We start from the raw sequence: 22,474 nt of genomic DNA, 5'->3' as shown, positions 1-22,474 counted from the left end.
TTAAATTTGGTTTAGAGCTTGCTTCATGACATGAAGGATTTAAAGATCTTCTTACAGGCGCTTGTATAATTAGCTGAGAACGAGCAAGAAGCAAGATAATGAATAAATGAGATGCTGCCAGATGAGGAAGCAAAATAAGTGATGTTGCATTGTTCTGCTGGTAAGATTGACACCACAGTGATTTGTATCCAAATGGATCCATTCAGGATCTGAACGTGCTTCCTCTTCCACATAATTATATGTTTACAGAAGCAAAAGTGTTTCACTCAGATTCTGATGATGTATTGTTTCAACCAAGTTGTTTGTGATGAGGCACTTACGTAATTTGGTCAACATAGCTAGACATAGTGGTTTTAGGAAGCATAAGGTAATCTCAGTGAGGCTGCACTTATTTACACAAATAGCTTTTAGCAATTATCTACATATTTCAGTTAAACCTAGGTCCAACTACAGCAATATGCTTCAATTTTTTTTAACATTGTTTGAACAAAAGTTAATTTTAAAAAGGCATTTAGAATTGTACTTTAAAGCCCAGAAGCAACTGTTGTGATCCTGTAGTCTGACCTCCTGTATGACACAGGAATTAACTCAGGGAAATCTTGTGGCCTTTTTGAACTAGAGACCCTCTTGTAGAAAAAACATCCAAATCTTGCTGGGGAATCCACCACAATCCTCGGTAAGTAAGTAATGCAGCCAGTTACAGACAAGCCTGTGCAATCAAGCCCTTGCAGCCATTGGGTCCTGCCAGTAAGCATTAATACTGTACATTCTGTGCTTGCACTTAAATAGTGGAAATGTATTAGCTCCAGAAATACATGCACTAGTACCTGGAAAACTCTGTTTGTTGTTTTTAACATGCATTCATTTTATTAAGAGTGCATCATGTTTGCCAGGAGTACTGACTGCTGTGCCAGTGTGTCTTAGTATTTTCTCTTTAAAAGAAATGTTGCTATGCTATGTATTAAAACCAAATGGTGGTATTGCTAAGCTGCTAATAGAACTAGGATAAGAGTTCTGCTTTGAATGAAAGTCACCTCTGATCCCTATTAAGTCATACAGGCACATCCTGGTGCACAGCACTTTAAGTTTCGTATCCTATAGCAAGGCTAAACTGCTTCCCGTCCAGTACTAGGCTTTATTGGACTATAACGTTGTTAATTAACATTGTAGGAATAGTGTTTCATGTTTAAAGTGGCACAATTAATGTCTAAAGCATAAGGAAATAAAATAATTAAGATTCTGACATTACTTCTTTCTTAGCCATATTTTGCTTCCTGTGTGTTCAAAATCATGTTTAAAATATCCTCAGTCGTGCATTCAGGGTTATGCTTAAGAAGGAAAGCAGGAATAAAAAAAAATTCTACATATCTGTTCAAATCAGATGGCCAAGTAATTCACATCCTTACACCGTATCATAGGCATGCATTGTTTACAGATAGTGTGAAAATATTTAGAGGCAGAGATAAGGAAGAAAACTGACATTTTATCTAAAACCCCACGTGGACCATTAACTATGCAGAGTTCTGTTGAAGTGATCAGAATCCACATGCAGATCTTTTTTGTAGGATTAAGGCCTGTCTTACAATATAATGCTACTGTAAACGTCTTGACTTTCCTATTTTAACTGAACCTTAATGTTGCATAGACATTTCACTTTCTTTCCCTTCACCCCCCAAAAGAATATACGTTCTTTTTGACCTGTTGACTTTGAGCTTACAAAGCATTTTTTGTCTGAGCTGCAGGAGCCACAGTGTTCTCAAACTATCTCAAAATCTTGGTTGCTCATTCTTAAAGTCAAGCTAAGGATCAAAGTGATCATTTTTCTCTCAGACACTACCCTTGTGAAGGTTAAGACGTTGATATGTCAAGTGTGTGCAGCTCTTGGGGTGCACATGGATGTGCATAAGAGGATGCATTTTCAAAAAGTTTCAGAGGATCTGAGCTATGTAGCTTGATTTTAATCAAAGCAGTGCAACAAAATCATGCACAGGGCTTTGTACATTTCAGAATAACTTTGTTAAGTGGGCATTCACAAATTTGGAGGAAAAATACTGGTCCCATCCAAGTCAATTAGAGAACTCCTCAATTAGAGAATAATTATCTTTGTTAAAGTTTCTACTATATGCGCTAAATAAAGCATTTTCAAAAAGAAAAGGAGTACTTGTGGCACCTTAGAGACTAACAATTTGTTAGTCTCTAAGGTACCACAAGTACTCCTTTTCTTTTTGCGAATACAGACTAACACGGCTGCTACTCTGAAACAAAGCATTTTCAGGTAATCATAGTGAAATAACTGTAGTAAACATTGCTTTGACTTACACCCATGAAAGCCAATTGGAGTCTATAGCACCGCACAAGGTGTAAGAAAGGACACAGTGTGGTCCAGTAACTTTACTTCAACAAACCCATATTCATGTTCTAGATATTCTTGTAACTACATCTCATTGACTATAGTATTATTACATGACTGGCAGCTCAGAACTATTTGCCCTACTGTGGAAAAGTCCCTTACCTCTATGTCAGGAGCAAATCCTCCCCCAGCTTTTCTCTGACTGCATTCTAGTTTTCCAGTCACAAGCAGGGCGATGTTTCTCTACAGCCATACTGAAAGGTGTCTTTCCCCTCTAGGACACACAAGCGGAGAACAAAAGAAACTGCCTTGTGACTTTTTGCAATCCAATCGAAGAAAAGCAAAAGAGAATGGCTTGACTCCGAGCCAGTCCTCTCCAGAGAAACACAAATCAGCCTAACTCCCTGACCACATCTTGTGCTTGGCTTAACCATTTACAGAATCCAATAGCTCAGTAACCTTGAATCCTCTCCTCAGGGCTCTGAGGAGGCAGTCACTTTTCTCCACTCAGAGTTCTGTCTGAAAGCCAAATCTCTACAGTGGTCATAATTGACCTCAGCTGGTCCTTATCCTCTCTCTTCATGGTCTGCATTTATGCCTGACCCACATGGGGTTTCTGCACTGCCCCACAACTACTGAAGATGTATACATTTATTAAATTATATACAATACTGTAACTAAACTGTTATGTTCATTACGATACTGCAAGCAGAATGTCTAAATCCTGACAAGACTTTAACATGCTGACTCAAGAACTCATCACTCCTGCTGATGAAAAGTGCTTTAGAAAACAGAGCAACAATTATAAAATTCATGTGGCAGGTAATCTGTTTGCAGATTTGTATTATGCATAGCCTTCTCTCTTTATTCTAAAAGGTCACTTGAATGACTTAAGAATTTCCCCGTTGTTTGTTTATTGATCTCATAATTACTCAGAGTTTGTGATTATTTGGATGTCTCTTTGTGTCACTTGTGTTATTTTGAAAACGTTGTTATATTCTTCATATTTAAAAACAGATGTTTGCAGATTTCCACAAGAGTTCAGACATTTCAGAGAGACAAATTTTGACATTTCCAGCAATGAGTACAGACTTTCACGCAGCAAAATGAGAGTTTATAACTTGTTTTGATCTGGAGTTTTATCAGTCAATTGCTGTTGGTGGAAAATTATTTAACTAAATATTGCATTGTTTATAAAGGAAAGAAACCTTTGTTTCACCCACCCCCCCCAAAATAAAATCACTCTTCATTTTTTGTGAAGACTACATCTTTGCACATCCTTCACATAACTCATATTCATATGACCAGGCCATAAGATTGCTGTACTCAGTTGGAACTTAGGCCATAAGACTTTCAGTGTTTGTTATACTTTCTGTTTTTTTTTTTTTTTGCCAGATTAAGAATCCTAATAGATAAGGTTATAAATGATTTTGAAAGGACTCTGAGTTAAAATCAAGTTTAGGTGAAACAGTCCCTCAAATTGGGGACAAGCTCCAGCTTTCCTGAGGTCTAAACAACTTTCTGTGATGATTTCTGAAAATGTTGCATACCCTTGCACTTTCTCAAGGCCACACAGACAGGAAGGGTTATCTGTGAACCCATGTTTTTTATGGAGTTTGTTACTATTAACATGAGGTCCAAACCATTTTTGCCCTCCCTATTGGCCTGAAATTTCTCTACCTTTCCTTTCCGTATAAGATATCAGGAAGCCTCATGCTAGAAAGATTCTTACTACAGAACCCAAGGGTGAACTGAGAATCCAGTGGTTATCCCTTTTAGAAAAAGCAAAAGTGGATTGAATCCAGGCTATGAACCTTTTTTCACTCAACAGGTCAGCTGGATAATGGAATTTTTGATGAGGGTAGAGTAAAATTCTGACCTCCTCTGCAATACACACAATCGTCAAGTCAAGATGAGGGTCAAATACACGTTATTTATAAACAACTGTTTACTAATGCTGTATTGTCACCAGAATTGCCTCACATTGAAAGAACCAAAGTGAACTTCTAATAGTTCTAAAAATAGTGAAGAAACCCAATAAGCCTAATGTCTTCTGCAAAGAGAGGGTTGGGGACACAGGCAACTGTGGAAGAAAAACCTTGAGCGCTTCTCTATTTGGAAGGCTAAAAATGTCTTAATTCAGAATGTAAAATAAAGTCTGGGGTGAAGTTGTGTATGGAATCACATTGCCTCCTACATGGGCTACTGCTGTACAGGAGAAAGCAAACTTCCCCTCACATGGCTGGAGGATTAATTCTTCTACGGGCTTGGGGAGATGGTTTGCTTCCCAGATAAAAGAGTGGGTTTATCCTCCAAAACCAGTCAGTCAATCTCATAGGCTCCATGGAGGCCAGTCTGCCTGCATTGGATGATACCCCAAAGCAGCATGGTTTCTGGCCACTAATGGAAGACAGGATACTGGGCTGGATGGACCTCTGGTCTGACACAGTATGAGCGTTCTTCTGTTCTTCTGTTCCTGATGGAGAAGTTTTCCTGCCTGACTCTTCCTCAAGAAATCCTCCTCAGGAGAGAGAAGTTTATGGTGGAGATAATTCAGTGGATAGCATTTATCCCTCTCCAAATCCCACCTACTTCCACAGCTGCCTTATCCTGGTCTACAACTTAATATCCAACCCCTCTTAGACACTGCAGGAGTGTTGGCCTACCGACTGCTGCAAGCCATGGGAAAAGGAGAATGATGTGGCAGAGGGAACACTCTCATGTTGTGTCCACTCACCTGGATGCAATGCATCTTCATCCACCCATTATGGCAGAGTGAACAATGTGGCCCTAAGTGAAGAATCGCATATTAAAACCAATCAGAGGGGTTGTCAAGGTTCCTTCCCCACTCTGAACTCTAGGGTACAGATGTGGGGACCTGCATGAAAACCCCCTAAGGTTATTTTTACCAGCTTAGGTTAAAACTTCCCCAAGGTACAAACTATTTTACCTTTTGCCCTTGGACTTTATTGCTGACACCACCAAGTGTCTAACAAATATATAACAGGGAAAGAGCCCGCTTGGAAATGTCTTTCCCCCCCAAATCCTCCCCAAACCCTACACCCCCTTTCCTGGGGAGGGCTTGATAAAAATCCTCACCAATTTGCATAGGTGAACACAGACACAAACCCTTGGATCTTAAGAACAAGGAAAAAGCAATCAGGTTCTTAAAAGAAGAATGTTAATAGAAGAAAAAGTAAAAGAATCACCTCTGTAAAATCAGGATGGTAAATACGTTACAGGGTAATGAGATTCAAAACATAGAGAATCCCTCTAGACAAAACCTTAAGTTACCAAAAGACACAAAAAACAGGAATATACATTTCATTCAGCACAGCTTATTTTATCAGCCATTTAAACAAAACAGAATCTAACACATATCTAGCTAGATTACTTACTAAGTTCTAAGACTCCATTCCTTTTCTGTTCCTGGCAAAAGCATCACACAGACAGAGACAATCTTTGTTTCTCCCCCACTCCAGCTTTGAAAGTATCTTGTCTCCTCATTGGTCATTTTGGTCAGGTGCCAGCGAGGTTATCCTAGCTTCTTAACCCTTTACAGGTGAAAGGGTTTTTCCTCTGGCCAGAAGGGATTTTAAAGGTGTTTACCCTTCCCTTTATATTTGTGACAGGGGTCAGTGTTATCTCATGCTGCTACAGATCAGCAACAATGTCATCAGGAAAAATATATGAAACAAACAGATTTCTATGATTGGATAATATCAGGGGGTAGCCGTGTTAGTCTGGATGTGTAAAAGCGGCAAAGAGTTCTGTGGAAACTTATAGACTAACAGACGTATTGAAGCATAAGCTCCATTTCTTCAGATGCACTTCTTCTTTGCTGCTATGATTGGATAGGAACTCTGACAAATCCATCTCTCCTGAGTGAAAAGATATGAAACATTCTAAACAAAATCATGAGGTTAAAGAAAAAGATGGCCATAATAGCACATATATAAGGGGTCTCACTTCTATTCTGCACAGTATTAATCCTCCATTGTACTCTCCCCACATGTATTCATTGGTCTGGGATCATCACCACCACCAGGGGTTCATCTGCTGCACTTCCAAATCTACACCCATAACAAATTCCTCTTAAGACAGAAGTACAGGTAGTGTGTTACATTTTCACAAGAATCCAAGAATATATGCACTGGCTCTTCTGCCCTCCTTTCAGAACAGGACAGCCAAATACATTGGTGACACGTAAGATGTCTTCCTGAACCCATTAATAGAGACTTCTCCGATTCCAGCTAAGTGCTAAAAATCCTTCAATTTCAATAGCTCATTCTATCAGATGAATTCTGACTATCCAGTCTGTACCGTATGTTTGTTCTGAAAGTAGAAGGCATGAGCAGGGCAGTAATACCAGGAAGAGTGTTGTCCTAATGGATGATGTTTCACATCTTAAAACTCTTCATGATAGTTTTGACAATGTTGAATAATCATCCTTAAACTCCTTTCATTCATTCATTGTTGAGAAAGAAAACTGGTCAAGGTGTGAGAAGACAGACACAATAGAAATAATATTTTAAAAAATCAGACTTGTCATACACTGAAGATAGATAGAAAACCTTTAAAACCAACCTTAAGTAGCAACAGATCCAAGTTAGAGTGTGCTTAAACATTATTTAGTCAGAAACAAAAAAAGCAAGAATATTTGCACTGTGTAAATACTAAGTTATAAGGGAACTCTAATGACAAGGGCTTCTTCCGACCTATCAGTGTGCAAATCTAGATGTGACTGAAAAGAGAAGCCATCTTGCTGAAGAGTGCTATTTAAGGGAGGAAGAAAAGTGAATCTCTGTAAGGAAAAACATCTTGGTAAAGGCCACTGCCCTAAAATCCTCTACTGTGTTGTCAGGGTTCCTTCCCCACTCTGAACTCTAAGGGTACAGATGTGGGGACCCGCATGAAAGACCCCAAAGCTTATTTCTACCAGCTTAGGGTAAAACTTCCCCAAGGCACAAACTCTTTGCCCTTGGAGGGTATGCTGCCACCACCAAGTGATTTAACAAAGAATCAGGGAAAGGACCACTTGGAGTTCGTATTCCCCCAAAATATCCCTCCAATCCCTTACACCCCCTTTCCTGGAGAGGCTTGAGAATAATATCCTAACCAATTGGTTACAAAGTGATCACAGACCCAAACCCCTGGGTCTTAGGACAATAGAGAAATCAGTCAGGCTCTTAAAAGAAACAGAACTTTATTAGAAAGAAAAAAGGTAAAAGAACACCTCTGTAAAATTAGAAGGGAAGCTAATCTCACAGGGCAATCAGATCGAAAACACAGAGGATTTCCCTCTGGGCAAAAACTTTAAAGTTACAAAAAGAAAACCAGGAATACGCCTTCCTCTCAGCACAGAGAAAATCACAAGCCAAAACAAATTAAACTAACACATTTCCTTGCTAGTACTTACTAATTCTAATGGAGCTGGATTGCTTGCTTTCTTGATCTCTCTCCGGCAAGCACACAGAACAGACAGACCAAACCTCCACCCCCCTCCCCCAGATTTGAAAGTATCTTGTCCCCTTATTGGTCCTTTTGGCCAGGTGCCAGCCAGGTTACCTGAACTTCTTAACTCTTTACAGGTAAAAGGATTTTGCGCCTCTGGCTAGGAGGGATTTTATAGTACTGTATACAGGAAGGTTGTTACCCTTCCCTTTATATTTATGACATGTGTCCTAATGGATTGAACATAAGGGAAATAAGAATTTGAATAGACTAGAACAGAGAAACTGTCCACTAGGGTTCAAAGAGAGGCTCTGGGCTCAGCTAGGCCCGCCTTGTTATACCTGAAGCCCATTACAGGCCTGGAGGGAGGAGGAAATGACAGAAACTGGCTCAGCTCAGGGCTGAGTGGTGAAGAGGCAGGAGCTAACTGTCTCCCTACCTGAGGGGAAGGGTCACTAGCCTGCCAGCGAAGGCAGCCACCAGGGAGTAAGCACTGTCTCCCAAGCAAAGGCAGACTGTGGAGACAACCTAGGAACCTCCAGTAACTGAGAGACTGAAGCACAGAGATATTGTGGGGTATGGCCAAACTTACAGTTGCACCACACGAAGGAGCCTGGGACCACGATAGTGTGCCATCCAAGGTCCATGAAAGGTAACTATTGGAGCCAAGCCACCCCAGCAGATTGGACTATAGGGGCCATGGCTCAAACTGAAGGGACAGTGGAGGAAGGAGCCCATGGCAGTGGATTTATACTCTCTGAAGGGAGGGTCTCCTGTTCAGGGGTCGACTAACACAAAGACCTGGGCTGGGACCTGGTGGATTGGGAAGGCCAGGATCCCCTACCCCACCACTTAAAAGACTGAGGCACATCAACAAGGGAAGAAAACAGCTGGAGGTCAGGTGTGCCATCCACTAGGCCACCTGGCTTCTCCAAGCTCCATGTTACAGTCACCTAAATCTAATGGTGGAGAGACATTTACTCTGTCTCTTACCTTTTCTTTAGGCCATCAAAAACTATTTACCACATAGTGACTACTAAACACCATGAAAGATGGTTAGAGTATGGTAAATTAAGTTTTCATAGTCACTCTGTCTGGAGTGGTTAATGACCATGATTGTCAAAAAGCAGGGCAGACACACCAAACTAATTGTATGTTCTAAAATTGTATTTCATCAACCCAGTAAAAAATGTAAACTCCTGAAGCACTGTAACAGCTTTACCATAGAATCACAGACAGACTAGAGTGCCCAAGGTGACTATCTTGCCACCCAGTCAAGATGGACTGAGTGACAGTTGGTTGCCATATACCAAAGATCACAGAGGATTCAGGTTGCTCCCAATCTCAAGAGTCCAGTCACTTACCCCAGATCAATTTATACCTTAGATCTCTCAGCAAGAACAATGTTGGTAGCCTATCTTATCATAAACTAACACAATATTTATTAACTAAGAAACATAAGAGAGTTATTTACAGGTTAAAGCAGGCAAAATAAACACAAATGAGTTGCAGTCTATGGTTTCAAAAGGTAACCGATGTAGTAATCTGTCAGCACTGAAATGTCTTTTAGGGCTAAACCAGGTTGACCCTGGGGATCTTTGCTTTTGTTCCTTAGCTCAAGCCCTTGAGATGGTTCAAGCAGCACAGAGAGAACATTTCTTCTCATGAGCATCTTCATATGCTGTTCCCCAGATCTCAAACCGATGAGATGAACTCTCCTCCATGTAACTTCATGTGTGTTTGTCCTACAATGGCCCATTTAGTCTTGATAGTCCTCCTTGACGGGCAGGGGAACCACTCTTCCTGCCTAGGTTCCCAAGTTCAGAACAGTCATTTTTTTTCCCAATTATAAAGCAAAACTTTCATGTTACCTTATAGCATGGGAGACAGACATTACAAGTAAGATTAATGCAAGCAGCAACTTACAACCATTTTATAGAGCCTAAGCACTAAAGTCTAACACCTATCTTCAACACTACTAATATATAGGTGAGCTGGTCTCATTTCCAGCTATGAATTTGTCAGTGTTCAGCTGACATCTCCTACAGTCTTGAGAAGAACTGGCAGCTGGTTTACCAGCATCACAATCATGTCCATGTGAGGCGCTACAAATGTCATTTTACTTGCAAGACCATAGCATTCAGGGTAATTTCTTCTGGCACAAGCAAGCAAGAACATTCTTGCAACAGCCTCTAAACATAAATTAAGCATCCTTCTAAACGGCTTACAACAGCCCAGTTTACCTAACAAGAACACTTTTTTCCAAAAGAAACTTCTCTTGGAATTAACTGTTCAGATGTATAGTAGGTCTGAATAGCTCTTCACACTTAGATATTGATTAGGAAATCTGTCCACATATGAGAAATCTATTCATTCCCATCATGATTTAATTAACTGACTACAGTTTCAATGGGTGGATGTAGACAGTAGGAAGACAAGAAAAAGTGGTGTATCAGAATCTGGAAGAAGTGTTTTTTAATTGATAAACTAGCTTTCAGTTCTCCCTGACTAGTGGAAAGATGGATTTTGTTTGATAGTCTTGTTGGAAAACCTCATCCCTACAACAAGTGCAACTGTCTATAGCACAATTTTCTAATACAAGAAGGAAAAGATTCTGTCTACAAATGGTCAGGGAAACAGTGATGGTAATAATCATTTAAACATGATGGAAGCTAGCATAGTTTTTATTTCAACATGGATGGTCTTGCAATCACATTTGCTCATTTATCCATGTGTGGTCAGTGCTTAAGGAAACTTAGTAGTAGCAGATAGGGCTTTACTTCTCTGCGGGGGTGTTACTGAAGAAAAAAAATTACCTAGAGAAAACAGCAGTGCCTCTATTTCAATTATGTATCGCCTCTAATCCTCCTTAGTTTTGTCTGCATCTTTCTTCTTATGGTGTCATAAGAAGAAACATATGGCACAGAAGCAAGGATCAGAAAGATTATCTATCCTAATATGTGGTCTTGGCTTTTTTGTCATGGCTAGAGGTTTTTAATCAGTGGTATGACAGACCTTTTTGAAGTAAATGTAGTGCTCATTAAAGTTGTTGGATTGATAGTCCTGGAGATGGAAGTCCTTTATCTACAGAATAGGTAGAGTATAGCAATGAACAGTAGCAAGGCTAACTTCCGTGCACCAATCCAGCAGCCTCAACCCTGTTCTAGGTCTATCACCTTGAAGGAATGAGGAGATAGTTTACCCTCAATGAAATCCAGAATTTCATTTTTACCCCAGCCATTTAGATGACATAAAGTGACCAGATTCTGATCATAGTTTGACAAGAGAGAATTCCCATGGCATAAAGGAATCAGCTGTTTGCATAAAAACAGCAGAACCACTTTCAGTGCCAGCTTGGTCCCAGTGGAGCTGTACTCTAACACATGGATCCGTCATTAGCATATCGTCTCTTAAGGACCTTACACAAATGGTATAAATTATACCAGCTATTAAGCTGCTCTAATCCATGTGTCCCAAGAAAATCCCTAAAAAAATTCTTTGAAATTTACAGCAGGAGATTAACTTTTCATTGGGGAAAAAAAGCTTTTAGGGCCCTCTTAAGTCTCTCCAGATGCGGGATCCAGACAAAAATCACAAACACCAACATGTTTGGGGATAATCCCTCCCTGTAGCTACAACAAAGGGTGGGCAAGTCTACAGTGCTGCCAGTAATCCACCACCAACATAGTGGGTTCTGGGGAAATTGCTCTGGCTTGGGCCTCTGAGTCAGGCTCAGTCTGTCCATCTTATCCTGGAATTCTGCTGTATTCTCCTCAGGGTCAGGATGAAGATGTCCTGGATGGGAGCTCCTTCCATGGTTTCAGGAGTCCCTGCTGCAGTCAGCTGTTTGGACCAGTCCAGTGCCATTATCCCCGGCTGTAGTTTTCCCCCTTTTAAAGACTTCCTCCCATAATGCATGATTGACAGGGCCAGAGAGTTGGGGCTTTCCCTTTCAGCCAGGCCTCTCTGGCACCTACCTCCTCTGTGTGGAAGCTATCCAGACAGTCACACTCCACAAGATGGAATGAAGCAACTCAGGTTAACCTGGGACTAGTTAACTAATTGAGTTGATGGGAGGCAGTTAATTAGGCGGGGAAGCACCTGGGCAAGATAAAAAGGAAGCTATGCCCAGTAAGTGGGGGCTAAGAGAACAGAGAATCCTGGGACGAACAGACATCAGGACACAGATCGCCTGTCTTATTCTTTTCAGTTTGTCCTGATTGAGCATTCTCAGCATAGCCCCTCCACCAACCATAGTCACACCTATAATACAAACTAAAAAATTATTAACTAGAAAAAAGAAATGAATTATATAAAAAAGTTAAACACACACACACACACACACACACACACACACACACACACACACAGAGGAGTTACAGTCTTAGGTTCCAAAAAGTTGTAGTACCTGCTATATATGCAAGCTCTATATGTCCTTTAGGACTAACCCAACCTACTCAGCCTGGGGATCCCTTGCTTATATGCTTAGAACTATTGCCCTCTTTGAATTCCAAGCAGCATTGTGACACAGTTCCTTCTGGTCAGGCATTTTTATTCCCTTCCCCCAGCGTTCAAACTGATAGACACTGGGACCTGTTCTGTCTCCTCTTCATTGGTGTGTGTGTGCGGGGGGGGTGGGGGGGGGGGAGGGCAGGAAGGCAAAATCAACAAAGTCTTTGTCCTTTGTTTCATAACGACTCATTTTGTTTCAGTGGGCCTTGTGTGTAGGACCAGAACTTTTACACTAATTAATGCTTCTTTTCTGTTTGACAAGTGACACAATTACAGAGGTTTGCAATGCAAACACTCAATATAACTTTATACCAAGATGTTGTAAGTGAGATCAACACATGCAGCATCCTATAAGCGTTTATTCCAGCCTAAACACATTCTTATCAACTTAAAATCTATTTTAGCAAAGCTAACACACAGGTGAACCAGACTGGTTCCAAGCTGTGCATTTGTCAGTGTTCAATGAGGCCTAGGGGGCATAGCATGACGTAGCATCTGGTTTGCAGCATCACAGCTCACTATGAGAACTTCATCCCAAGAGGAGAGACCCTTCCCGCAGCTGATAAGAGGCCTGGGCTTCAGAAGGGGGTTCTGGGTCAAGTGAGACCCGCTGGTAAGGAACCTGAATATAAGTGGGATTAAAAGACAAAGGTTACTCAGCCCCTTCCCAATGAAATTAATAGCAGGTTTGAAACAAGCCAAAGTCAACACACAACATAGTCACACAACACAGTCAATTTGTGGAATTGCCAGGGGATGTTGAAGGTCAAAAGTATAATGGGGTTTAAAAAAAGATTTAGATAAGTTCATAAGAGGACAGGTCCATCAATGGCTATTAGGCAAGATGGTCAGGGATGCAAACCCATGCTCTGGGTATCCCTAAGCGTCTGACTGACAGAAGTTGGGAGGGCATGACTGGGGATGCATTACTCCATAATTTCTCTCTTCTCTTCTTTTCCCTCTGAAGCATCTGCCATTGGCAACTGTCAGAAGACAAGATACTGAGATAGATAGAGCCAGTATGGCCGTTATGTTCTTAAAATTGCCTAATGATGCTCTTTAAAAAGGCGAAGGATTTCAATATGGCTAACTGAGAAGGAAATAACAAAATCCTGACTGGTATCATTGTGCATGATGAACCAAAGCTGCTGCTGGCAAAAGCAGGTAAAACCCTATTGATTTCAAGGGAATGTGACCCGATATCAATGTTGTAGTTGGATTAATGTGTTCATGTTCTCATAGTTTCAAGTTAAATACCTTCAATCATGAATAAAATATATTTATCCAATCTGTATGTCTTAAATGAGCTCATACATAGAAGGCTTTTGTTTATCTGGATTTTGATATGATCCCCAAATCTTTTTAGAGTAATTAAAGAATGTGCCAGCATTGTGGACTGTTTCCTAAATGGATACCTCTTAATTGACAGTGATAGCTGAACAAAGCATTAACTAAAATGTGCCCTCATTTGCATTAGATGCAATCCAAGGAATTCAGTGGGATTGTACCATGTGGAAATCAGAGAATGATGTACCATGTGTAGACTGTCACTGGAAGACACCAGCAGTGAGGATGATATTAGAATTCTTGATGAATTTGGCCACATTGTTCCCAAACTGTGAAGTTAGGAAGGTACAGATAATACAGAGTTAACTCACCTAAATGAGACTGTCTAGCTGCTTTTCTATGCAACGATGTTGTCGGTCCCAGGATATTAGAGAGACAAGGTGGGTGAGGCAATATATTTTATTGGACCAACTTCTGTTTGTGAGAGAGACAAGCTTTTGAGCTTACTTCAGGAGCTGAAGTAGAACTCTGTGTAAGCTCGAAACCATGTCTTTCTCACCAACAGAAGTTGGTCCAATAAAAGATATTACTTCACCCAACTTGTCTTTCTAGCTCCTTTTGAGCATTCTCTGCTACATTTTGAATCAATGTGCTGTATAGCACACAGCCATATAACAAATGCTTTGTCATGATGGTGGTAGTGACAGAAGTGATTAGAATTAAAAGCAGAACAAAACACTCCCTGCTTTATGGATGTGTACTGAACTCAGGGCATCTCTTGTGAGGGAAGCAGGAGAACCCAAATCCTAGTCCCAGGAAAATGCCCTATATACTTCAATAAGACTAGGATTTGCTCCCAAGCGAGAGAGACAGAGTTGATATTCAAGATGTCATAATATATCAAAGGGATAGAAATAGATTGAATACTTGAAGAAGCCCATCCTTCAAGGTGCCAAGCATCATCATCTCATTGACTTCAATGAGAACTAAACACATTCTTGTGGGAGGGGCTCCACAACTTGCAGAATAAGGAGTTTTATGCATAGTACCCCAATTTGCTCCAAGGTCAAGATATTTAGAAAACAAAAAAACCCTAAATTAAGGGTTCTAAAATGCAACTAAAGTTTTCATAAGTGTCAGTCAGCATACACATAGCTGTAGAGCATGGATCAAGTAAGACCATCCTGTATCACATCTAACCATGGAACAGACGCAGGAGAGGCCATAAAAGAAGCATTTTAAAGAGTTCACATAAAGTGTTTTTTTTTTCTAAATACGCCCAAAGCAGTGCAAAAGAAACCTGGAAAGTTGGCAGTAATGGTGCCAACAGAAGCTGGAGTATGCTCACCAACGAGAGACTGCAGCTGCAGCCATCACAGACATTGCTACTAAACTCACTTTCTACAAAACAGGGGCAGTGCTTGGTAAAGAGTCAAGTATCTGAGCAGAGGCTGCATGGAATGCCTGAGCCACAGGTCAGAAGCAGGAGCTATCATCATTTAACCGCTGAAAGGATTTGACACAGCAGACCAGAGGACAATATTTTTTTCACACTGAAAATGTGCCTGTGAAAATGCACCAGTCCTTCTCTGCTCCCTGTTGGAGGTGTTGCTTCCCTGACACACCTGCCCACAGGAAAAGTGTACCTGGGAAAGAGGGAGTTTAGACCTGTGGGCACTGTCTAGAGAAGCAACTCAGGCTTTGCTATCAGCAGAACCAACAAGCTTTGGTCCTCCAGCAGCTTGAAGGTCCATGAGGAGGCAGTACCCACTCAGGATCCACCAGTTGAGATAAGAAGGTTTGTCTGCTTATCCTAAAGAGGAATTCTGGATGTAACTGGGGCTGGAGGAGTGCCCAAGAGTACCAAAACCTGGATCAGGGCCTCACAACCCGACTGTACATTTGATAGAAGTTTGCAACAAACTGTTTATTTTGTTGTGGAGTTAAAAGCCCAGCTGGCCATTTTTGAGTTGAACTTCAACTAACTGTTACAGGACTAACAAAGGGCACAAGACACCTTGCTTTGGCGAGCTGTGACAATACCCCTACTAACATGGCTCTGACAGTTTGCAGACTACTGGAGGAAAACCCAAACCCAAGCCCAAGTCTCTGAGAATAACAGTTTATGGCTTTATTTCCCTTAAAGAGAGGGCAGGCCTTGAAGGGTATTTTTGATACTAAACCTCAGCAGGAGGTTCTTTACACCCACCATTTGCTTTTTGTGTGTGTGTGGGGGGGGGGGGTGTTGGGTACAAAGCAGATTTATTTTTGAACCCATCTATTGTCTCTTCCAAGGGGCTTCATCTAGAAATTAACTGTACACCTTGTCTAACTAGGACTTTGTAACTACGGTATCTGCAGCCTTTGACTTCTGCAAGTCCTACCAGTCCATTGATATTAGATGTGACTACTTAATGGGAGCAAAAGTGCTAAAACTTTCAAAATGTACCATCTGAAGCACACAACATGCTTAGCTCCTAGTCTGTAATATACCTAGCATGTGACCTGACACTTGAAAGGAATTGAAACGCCAGCTCCCTAATGATAACCCCACCATGGGGCAGAGAAAAAGTGAGACAGCTAAATTATATCCAGTATTGTATAACTGCATGGAATACTTCATAGGTATCAAACAATGAAAGAAATACAGGTGGCTATTGGTTTTAAGTAGTAATTGTCTGTCACAAAATCAAAAACTAATTATTCTTGTTTGGGTCTTCACTAACTCAGTATGCCCATGATAAGTAAAGTCAAAAGAATGTTGAAGAGAAATACTGAAGGTGGAAAACAAATTGCTGTTTGCTGCATGCTGAAGAGTAGTCTATATATTATAAAAACAATGGAGAAGTATTTGAAAAATAGTTCCTCTATGTGAAAGAACAATTGCTGTAGAAATAGTTCCTCTATGTGAAAGAACAATTGTCAAGGTCCCTGAGATCGAAGGTGATCTGCTGTATAAGTGAAGTGAAGGCCACAAAAGTGATTACCTGACTGGAGAGAACAATCTTTGGAGGCTATAAGAAAATTTTGTACATCTGTACACTTTCTTTCAAGTGATGCTAAATCTAGAGAGCTACACAGGGCACTGGAATAAGGCCCTTGCCCTGAAAGCTTGTTTTGTCACTTTGGTCTAATAGTAGAGATGTGCTAGCAGTCTCAAAAGCCTCTTTCCTCATCAATCCACTGGAGACGGAAAATGCACACATTTCATGGGCAATTATCTACTTGTACCTGCTTTTAACCCCAAAGTGGTGTTTCTTTCCATTTGTAATATAAGGTGACATGCTCACTGAGTTGTGCTCTTATCCATCATGTCTTGCTGCATCAGTTATAAAGTGGGCATATTGCACCACAGGCAGTACTTAAAGGAATATTAATTTTGCTACAGAGGGTAAGTCTACCACTGCGGTTAGATAGCCAGAGATGGCACATGCCAGTTGACTCTGGATTGAAGGGCTTGAACTAAGGGGCTGTTTAGTTGTGGTGTAGACATTCAGGCTCAGGATGCAGTCAGAGTTATGGGATCCTCACACTTCCTAGAGCCAGGGCTCCAGTGCAAGCCTGAATGTCTACACTGCAGCTAAACAGCCCCTTAGCCCAAGCTCAAGTCAGCTGACACGGGCCAGCCGTGAGTTTTTAATTGCAGTGTAGACATACCCAGAGTGGGTAGAAATGGCAGGAGAGGGAAAGCCTTAGCATTCCTAGTATTGCCGGACTGGAAAACCTTTAAGTATGGATTTGCCTTACACTACAGTGTATTTTGTTACATGCTTGTTTTATCTGTGTGCATTGAACACTTAAAGGAGAGCTATTTCTGTTAGGGTGAGAAAAAGAAAATGATATCTTCCCTGTTTAGGGGAAGAGGCCTGATCCTGACACAGGCAGTTTGGTACCTGCCTATTAGGAGGTCCTCAAATATTTAGGGTCAAATTTTACCATTAGATTCATGCCCAAGATTTCCAGTAACTTAAACAGGGTATACATCTGAGGGCAGAATTTAGTCATATAGCAGCATTTATTTCTCTGATTCACTGAGAACAATTCTGTTTCTGAAAATAAAAATAAACTCAGTACTTTATTAATCTCGTCATGCTTTTTGCCACCATGCATTTATCAACTTTTTAAAAAGTGTTTTAGATAAAATACAATGTTGACATAAATGAAAATTTGTGCTTGATGATCAAAAAATGATGAACATGAACTGAAGACTTCAGAGATGACAGTACTAGGGCTTAAATTCCTATGTTAAAATTCAAATTGCCTCCTTTGACATATTTATATTTTATTTTATAATATCAAACACTGATTCATGAATGCAAATACTTCAAAAATTGAGCACAGTGAATAAGCATCAGCCCACAGTGTTTTCTAAAATAGCCATGTATTCAGAAAATGAGCATTGTAATCTATAAAATGTTTTTTTATACATTGTCTTCCCAGAACAAATTTCTTTGTGTTTCTGTTGTAGACTTGTTACTGTCATGTCCTGTCATGTTAAACAGAAGAAAATACATATAAATAGATTCAGATTAATATGAAAAAGTTAGTTGTCACGATGATCCTGTGACCTGCCCTTGCTATATTGTTCTCAGTGAATCATAGAAATAATGCTGTTAAACAGCGTTGTTACACAAAACTGCTTGGATTTAAATCTTAATTCTTGTTCTTCTAATCCCATGCGTGAATGTGCTTTTTAATTTAGCAATGCATTTGTCTTTTGTTTTGGCATTTATTTTTCACTCATTTAGAAGAAGGCAGATTAGTCATTAGAAATGTTAATTAAGGAACTGTGTGTGTTAGCATGCAAAATTAACAAAATAAATATTTGACATTCATATTGTAGTAGCGAATGAAGTGCCACAACTAGGTTGGGCTAGGAGCTGTGCAAACATATGAACAGACCTTGCCCTGAAGAATATACATTCTAAAAAGACAAGATATAAAAATCCGAATCAAGGTATCTGGAGAAGATATTGGAACCTGGGAGTTTATCAGGTGTGTGGAAAACAAATACAATATAGACAGATGCCTCTATAAGAAGCTGGATAGAGAACAGAGCATAGGAATTTAGCATCCAAGCATGTTAAAGGAATGACGTTTTAGGATGATATTCACTCATGTGCAGAGGGCAAGAATAAGGAGTATGTATTCAGCACTTAGGGAGTTAGGTATGACATAGGTCTTGTACCTGAGTCAGTTTCACTCTTAAGTGTTACCATACATGGTATTGAATCTTTTATATAGTTAAGTATTTGTTTCAGGACATATGCAATTCTAGCATCTCTAATTACAAAAGCAAAATATATACTTTTGCAGCTCATCTGGAAATTATGGAATAACTTTCAAGCATTTAGGTGTCAATCCTGCTAGATGCTGAGCATGCTGGCTCTGATCAAGCAAAGTTCTTGGGCCCAGTTTTTAGACATAACTGTAGTCAGAGTTGCAATGTGTAATGGATTTTGGAGGTTAAATCTCATTTTCAAAAGCGGGGAGAGGGATAGCTCAGTGGTTTGAGCATTGGCCTGCTAAACCCAGGCTTGTGAGTTCAATCCTTGAGGGGGCTATTTAGGGAATCTGGGGGAAAAACTGGCAATTGGTCCTGCTTTGAGCAGGGGGTTAGACTAAATGACCTCCTGAGGTCCCCTCCAACCCTGATATTCTATGTAAATCCCATTGACTTTCAATGAGACTTAGAGGTTGAAATGCTAAGTGGAACAATGGCTAAATACTTCTTTAAAAAAAAAAATCTAAATTAAGCATGTGAACAGTACTACTCATATGCTGAAGGTAAAGCATATACTTAAGTACTTTGCCACATTAGGATCAGGGGGCTCAGCACCTTGCAGGATCAAGCCTTTCATCCAGTTATAAGGTTCTAAAACATCATAGTAACCGAGGGCTGCAAAGGACCTTGAAGTCATATAGTCCATCCTGCTGTGCTGATGCAGGGCTAAGTATATCTAAGACCATCCCTGACAGGTGTGTTTGTCAAACCTCCGATCACAGTGTCAAGCTTTCTGGAGTTGCTAACAGCCATGAGTGCCAACCTAGCGCATACTTAGATTTCTTCAACCAAGTATCAAGGATGAACTCCTCAAGCACCATAGCAGCCTAACCATGGAGTCACAGATAGTCCTCTTGGGTACTCCGGTCTATCTTGCCACACAGATAAATTTGCCATTGTGATAGAGGGTCCCTTTCACCAAAAATCACAATATCCGGGTTACTCCCAGTCCCAAAGGACCAGTTACTTACTCTAAGTCAATTGTACCTCAGATTTCAAACCGAAGACAATACATGTAGCCAAGCTAAATGTTTATTAACTAGGAAAAGGAAATGAGAGTTGTTTATAAGGGTAAAGCAGGTAAACACACACACACACAAATGAGTTACCGTCTTAGGTTCCAAAATGTAATAGAAACTGCTGTGATATGCAAGCTTTCTATGTTCTCTAGAGCTAATCCAAGTCAAGCTTGGGGATCCCTTACTTATGCTTAGAAATATTGTCCTCTCCAAATCCCAAGCAGCATAGTAATACAGATCCTGCTAATCAGGGATTTTTATTCCTCAAGAGTTTAACTGTAATGGGACAAAGGTTTGTGTAGGTCCCCCCTTCATGGGTGTTGGGGGAGCAATCAAAGTATTTTGTCCACTGACATTCCACAATTGTTTGTCCAGTGTCTATGGGTCTTCTTATGTTGAGCAGGAGATAACACCTCTTGAGGTAAACTAGTATTTTATACTTGGTAATGCTTCTCTCCTGACTGTAGGGTTTTCAGTTTCATAGCAAATGCTTTTATAGTTACAAAGCAAACACTTAACTATTATCATAAAATGTAGGATACAGATCTTATAAGTGAGATTAATGCATGCAGCAACTCACAAGAATTTCATAAAGCCCAAACACTGAACATCTCTATAAACCTAATACCTATTTTAACAATACTAACAATCTGAGCCAGCCTGGTTTCCAGCTCTGCATTTGTCAGTGTTCAGTGAGGTCTAGCAGCCTTGGCATGAGCTGACACTTGGTCTGCCAGCATCATACATGGGGATCCCACAACCTCCCCGGTAACCTATTCCAGTGCTTAACTATCCTTAAGGTTAGAAAGGATTTCCTAATAACTAACCTAAATCTCTTGTGCTTCAAATTAAGCTTCTTGTCCTCCCCCTGGTGAACAGGGAGAACAACTGATCACTGTCTTCTTTATGAGAAACTTTTATGTCTTTGAATGGGGGACATAATAGTCTTCTCTAGACTAAACAGTCACAAGTTTTTCCATATTTCCTCAGAGGTTGTGTTTTCTAAACCTCTTCTAATTTGTATTGTTTTTCTCTGGACTCTCTTCAATTTATCCACGTTTCTTAAAGCGTGGTGCCCAACCTGAATACAGTATTCCAGGTCAGGCCTCACCAATTCCAGGTACAGTGGAACATTTATCTTCTGTGTCTTACATGTGACACTCTTAATATATCCTAGATTGACATTTGCCTTTTTTGCAACAATCACATTGTTAATTCATTCAGTTTGTGACCCACTACAACTCCCCCATCCATTTCTGTGGATCCATACATTTAAGTGAAGTACTTTGCACTTGTCTTTATTTAATTTAATCTTGTTGATTTCAGACCAATTCTCCAATTTATCAACGTCATTTTTAATTCTAATACTGTCCTCCAAAGTGCTAGCAAACCTGATCCACTTTGGTGTGATCCATAGATTTTATATTTTCATTAATAACTTAGATAATGGAGACTATGCTTATAAAATAATAGGGTTTATTTTATAAGCATAGTCTCCGTTTTATAAGGGTTTATTTTATAAGCATAGTCTCCATAATAATAGGGTTTATTTTATAAGCATAGTCACACATTTAGATATAGCGTTTTCACCCCACACAAATTTGTCATTTTAAACAAAGAAAATTGGAAACAAGTTTTCAAAAATTCGTCAAAATGCTAGCTTATTTTTAAAAAGTCATTTATTTTTCCACCAGTAGGAAAAATTTAAAAAATGTGCAAGTGGGTTTTGCCTCACTTTTTAAATGTATCTTTTCCTACAACAAATGGAGTAATAAAAGGGGGGGGGAGGATAGAAAATTATAAATGATTTTTTTTTTACTGAAAAGTTAGTTTCACTTTGAAAAAAGTGTCAGTTTGATTGTTGATTTTATTCCTACCAAAATAATTTTAAATTAAAAATAAACTTTTTTAAAAAAAATCCAGTTTTTACCAGCTTGACTTGATTGTCCTTATCACCACTAAAACCCCCCCAAGAACAAACAACTCCACTGAGACATCACTATCAGGAACAAGAACACAGGAAGATTGTGGAGCAAAGAAAGAACAGGCAAAGAGAAATACAAGACCCAATTGGCTACCTGCCAGTGTATCTGGTACTGTACATGAAAAGACTGGACTTTGTATTCCCAGAACCTTCTATACAGTGAAGTGAGACAGAAGCTCCCTGTAGGGGAAAACCAGATCCTAATACAGAGGAGGAAAGAGAATGGTAGTTAAAGGAAAAAAGTGAGCTACATACTAAAAAAGTAGAAACTCCAATATCATTTAAATGCAGCTGAATAGATCTAAGAGAAAAGGGGAAGTTGGTTGTGGTCAAGTGTTTGTTGCCTCAGTGGAGACAATTAGAATTTTTTTTAAAAAGTCACCCAAAGGCAGCTATTACTGGACAGTTTGGTGAGAAGAATATGGAGCAGTCAAGATGCTATACTGAATATTTTGTAGTTACAAGTGTCCTACTAGAGAAGCTGTCCCCACCCTGGTATGAGTAAAAAGGAGTAAATCTTTCACTATTATTATTATTCTATTATTCAGTCAGATGGAACAGGAACAAAAACCCTACACAATGAT

At 40.0% G+C, this 22,474-nt stretch overlaps 1 long non-coding RNA gene across 1 annotated transcript in view; it reads right to left on the bottom strand.

Annotated features, from left to right (window-relative positions):
- Positions 1-2,635, bottom strand: part of LOC122464573 — a 54,003-nt gene extending 51,368 nt beyond the window's left edge. Inside the window, exon 1 of the long non-coding RNA XR_006288746.1 lies at positions 2,513-2,635. This is a non-coding gene — a long non-coding RNA (uncharacterized LOC122464573). The remainder of the gene's footprint in view (positions 1-2,512) is intronic.
- Between the last annotated feature and the right edge of the window lie 19,839 nt (positions 2,636-22,474).

This window comes from Chelonia mydas, chromosome 2 (genome assembly GCF_015237465.2).
Source record: "Chelonia mydas isolate rCheMyd1 chromosome 2, rCheMyd1.pri.v2, whole genome shotgun sequence".
Lineage (NCBI taxonomy): Eukaryota > Metazoa > Chordata > Testudines > Cheloniidae > Chelonia > Chelonia mydas.
The sequence above is the reverse complement of the archived record's forward strand: the minus strand, read 5'-3'. Positions and strand labels throughout refer to the sequence as shown.